Below are 5279 nucleotides of genomic sequence, written 5' to 3' on the forward strand. Positions count from 1 at the left end.
TAATTTGTTGGGATGGTGTAATCAATTGAGACTAATTTTTTATTTTTTTTTATTTTTAAATTTAATTCATATATAATATTACTATAAAATTTAATAAATTAAAATTATAATGATAAATATTAATTGGGCATAATTTAATTAATTAGTTATTCTATTAAGAAGTTACAAGTTAAAATCTTACCACATCGGAGACTATCAGTCAAAGGCCACTATGACCTCAAATTTATTGGGGGGAAAAAAAGGTAAACTAAATTGACGTTTCTTCAAATTTAAAATATATATATATATATATAATAAATATTATAAGTTTAGCATAATTACCCTACATTCTTTTAAGATTTTAATTCATATAATACTTTTTCTTATTTTTATTAATAATTTGTTAGTCGTATGAATGAAAAAGTGAGGTTGTCATCTATTTACATTAAAATGTATACTTTATCTTCCGTATAATCATATTTTCATATCATTTGTACTAAGGGGTTGTTTGGCATCTACTAGATAAGATAAAAAGTCAAAAAGTTATCAAAAAAGCCAAAAAGATCCTTTATCTCGGAAGATTGGGCGGCAAAACCCTGTCTGACTTTGCAGAGGGTAAAATTACATTTCTGCCCTTCCTTTTTGAAATTGCATCAGTCGAATATATCACAGAATATACACGATCAGAAAGCCCCTTTCCTTCTCCAACCTCACAAATCCCTCAGTCAGTTGAACAAAGTCTAGTCCATCGAAGACACCGCCCACTGCCGGAGATCCGTCACACCCTTCACCTTGCACCACCGCCACAGCCGTGCCAAAGGCAGACCTCGACACCATCACCTGAAAACTGTAACAGACAGGAAGGACCATCCCTCGTCCAGATCTGCACCACCGCCGACCAGATCTACACTACTTCGGCCCGTATCCCCCAAAGAACAAGGTAACATCTCTTCCACGCCGCTGATTCTGGGCATGTGAACCAAATCTGTACATTTCCCCATTTTCGGCGATTTGGTAGTTGCGAAGAAAATCAATGATTTTTCCTGAATCGCCATGTACTCTCTGTACTATCACACTTCCACTTTCCAACCTTTTCTTTTGTTTACCTTCTTCATCACTCTCTCCTCTGTTCCTCCAATTTCCTTTGTCTTTAATGGCTGCCCCATAACCTAACCCCTCTATCATACAATATGCGTGGTTTGATGTTTTAGCCTTCTGGGTCTCTCTCTTTTTGGTCAGTGAAGATGACCCACACAGCCCTTCAAAAAATTTGTAGATTTTTTTGTCCTAGGTGTCTGATGGTATTGGGGATTTTTTCTTCCGTGAAGCTTTTATTTTCTCAGATACCCATTGACAAAATATTATATATTTTGACAAATTTTTTCTTGTTTTTTTTTCTCCTGGTAATGTTGGGCTTCTATGCTTGTAATGTTCACAATTTTCGGTTTGGATATTTCACAGTTGCTTGAGTTTGTTGGGTCTTTAATTGTTCAATGATGTTAAACTTTTCTAGCATCCAAAGCACATTGTCGAAAATTTCGGCCCTCATGTTGTTCACCTTATAGATATTGTAGGTGGAGTATAATTATTGGTGTTCAGTGTTAATTGTTCAGCTTATAGACAGTGTTGTCCAGCTTATAATATAATTCTTCTCATATTTATAAATTATCTCATACGGTCAAAAAAAAAACATAATAATGGTATTAACAAAATCCTCTAACTTGGTTTGTTAAAGAAATGGAGTAATGTTATATAATACATCTCGTGTTATTATTAAGAAATTCTATAATACACTCTTTCGTAGGATTTGTTATATGTCTTCTTTTTTTTAATAGAAGGGTTTATTAAAGTTTTGTTATGATCTTTTCTGATATTTTTATTTCTCAGTTGATGTTTCAACCATTTGGGTCTGTTTATTTTTTGCTTCTTCTAACATCTACAAAACAAAATGGAGATTAGTGTTTCCAGCATCGTTAGTGTATGAGAACAATTTTTATTAATGAGACCTTATCTGCATTTCATAAAAGGAGAAATAACTGTGCACATTGCTTAAAACATGAATGATCATAGTAACAGGAGAAACAACTGTTTTTCCTTTTCTAATTATCTTGAGTAATAAGCACATGACAAGCAATTCTCAGAAACCAATTTCGATCCAAAATTTAGGTTGCTGCTCTAAAGATAATATATTGCATTTCATAGAGTTATATTCAGTACAATTTAATAAACAGTTCAAAGCTTAAAAGATCTTCCAGGTGAATAGCATTTCAGATTAACAACTGACAGCTTTTGGTAATGGTAGATAACAACTTTTCTAAATGGAAGCCACAAGGATGAGTTGGTTTGGAATGGATAAATGAATCCATGGATATTCATGATGCATCTATATTATCTCACAGGCAAGTTGCATAAATACCATACACTATAGCAGTAGAGCTCCAATATCGAATGATTCAAAAAAAATTAAAAATACAGAACAAGTACGTAGGGTGATCAGATTCTGTCTTAATCAATTTTAATGGGCAGAACTCCATACTATTGAACTAGCTAACTGGGACCATGCTACATAGGCACAACAGAGGCTACATTTGATGTATCACTGCAGTGAATATATATCTGTGCATGTTTATATATGAAAATCCTTTTCAGAGCAGTAATCCAACAATATAGAAGGCATGAACAAGAAGAACCGCATCAAGAATGAACATGAAACTATGAAATCCAGATACGGTCTTACTTTTTTTTTCAATTGTTATAACTAGATGGATGGGAATTTCTTAAATACATATTGCTATTTACCATTTTCATGTTGTGCCAATGGTAATTTTTTGACATTTTCACAATTACTGTTGCATTGTAGTACCGCAATGGAGCAGTCACAATCGCCATCCACACCTTCGAGACATTTGCGTAAGCGGGGTGGTAAACAGTCTCAACCGCAGTCCAAACTAGCTCACAAAGCAAATTGGGACTCTGACACGGTGCGCATGTTCTTGCAACTTGTTATCAAAGAGTTGGACTCAGGTTTCAAGGGCAGCTTCCATACAATGACAATGCACGGATACAGGGCTATCGCCAAGGCCTTCGAGGAGCGTACACATAAGGTCCATGAGGTGAAGCAACTGCAAAACAAGTACGCGTCACTGAAAAAGGATTGGCAGTCGTGGTCACACCTGATGGACAGCAGGCATGGGCCAACCGGCATAAGTTACAATGAAGCAACTGGTTTGATACAAGCATCCGACGACTGGTGGGCCCATTATGAAAAGGTAATAATCCCATCATCTTCTTTGTAATATCCAACGTGCAAAATTAAATATATGTTACAATATATTTATCAAAATTCTTCAAACATATTTTAATGTGACCAAAAACAAGAACTAAACTTGGTTAGACTTTTCACCCCAACAACCGTTGTTATACTTGCCAAGTGGCCTATCAGTCTCTCTATCTCCCTTCCTATGTATGACTGTTTTGTGAAATTTGTTTAACTGCTTTGTGAGTTTCTGTGGCCAAGTACTTGACTGACTTCACTTCATTAGCTAATGTCAGTACTTCACTAGCTAATGGATTCATTGGTACGTAAGCATGGGCAAACAATCTTAACATTCAATTTGTATTTCCCTTATTGGTGCCACCCCTACTTTTCCAAAATTGTGTACATGTCTTCTTTTCTATAAGGCTCTTTGCTGCGTTTAATTGATAGGAAATGAAAGAAATACGAATATGAAAACTATTTTCCTTTTCTGCATATGAAAACGTGGGTTCCACCATTGTCATTTTGTTGAAGAAAGTATTTTTTGCTTAAATCATTTCCTATACATAAAAATTGAGATTATGCAGCTGTGGGAGAGTTATAAAAATTCCTGACTGTCAGGAAAAGTAATCTATCCCGCTGACTGTCATAAAACAAGCCGGAGTTAATTTCTTATCATATATTACATTATCTAAAATGGCTCTGAAATAGCTCTGAAATTCAAGGGCTTATCAGTAAACATACATTTTGGGGTTTCTCTGAAGCTGAGAACATGTTTTTATTCTCTTTTAACATTCCTGAATTGGATGTACCTAACATCCATGGTCGTGCTATATCTGCTTTCAAGGCCATTGGATAGAAGTAATGTTGGTTTTTATATTTTTTGTTTTTTAGAAGTTCTGTTTCTGATTCACAGCAAACTGCTTCATACCAATAAATTGCAAAGTTTCATTATTGATTGGGGGTTATTTATTTCAAGCTTCATTCTATGATATACTTTTGGAAAATATGTCTTACCTTGCATTTCCCCCTTTTTTTTTTTTTTTGCTTCAGATCCACTGCAGAATTTCAATTCATGAATATTGAAGAATTTTTAGTGACTTCATCTCTGACTTCTACAATTTTATCTTATCCTGCACTGCTTTCACAATTGGGTTCTTAATTTAGCAATCAACTATACTTTATAATCCATACTTATAAACAATGAACATAATCTGGCAATCAGTCTGTAAACATCACTGCAAGAATTCATGCAATCTGGTAACAACTTCTTTTTTACTAAACCTGTAACATAAACAGAATCTTCCATGGCTGTTGTTATGTTTATCCTCCTTCCTTGATTCACTTCATTATGTTTACGTGTTTGGGTTTTCCCCAGATTGACAAGAATGCACTGAAGTTCAAAACGAAACCGCTGGAGCATATGGAGCTAATGCGAAGGGTGTACGAAGGTGCAACTGCAACCGGGAAATTCGCATGGACACCAGGGGCAGCGTTCGAACCTGTGGCCACGAAGGACAATCCGTTGCTGGTAGACGAAGAAGACTGCGAAGACAGCAGTGGTTTGCCCCCTTTCCAGCCATCCGTGCAGCATGGACAAACTGTCCACCACAGTTCTGCGCAAGAGGAGGACATCCTGGTCAGTGTACATGCTGCGGCATCGGCAATTCACGCTGAGGACATCCCGGTCAATGTACATGCTGCGGCATCACCAAATCACGCTGATGACACACCTACGAGTGGCCAAAGCAAACACAAATTCAGTCGCACAACACACTCGCAGCGGAAAAAAGGGCAGAGTGTCGGCGCATCGCTCTTGGCGAGTAGCATGGAAAACCTTGCGTCTTCAGTTAAATTACAACAACGAGAAGTCCGCGTGCATCATGAATATGGAGATTCGGCCTCGGACTGCATTCGTAATTGTATGGCAAGTTTGTACTCCCTACAAGGCTTGGACCGGCAAGACCCACTAATCCTTTACGGTATGTCGCTAATGGACAATCCGGCAAATCAGGCAATACTGTTGCAGCTTCCGACGGACGCA

Source organism: Camellia sinensis, chromosome 5 (genome assembly GCF_055761805.1).
Source record: "Camellia sinensis isolate YWXY chromosome 5, ASM5576180v1, whole genome shotgun sequence".
Taxonomy (NCBI): Eukaryota; Viridiplantae; Streptophyta; class Magnoliopsida; order Ericales; family Theaceae; genus Camellia; species Camellia sinensis.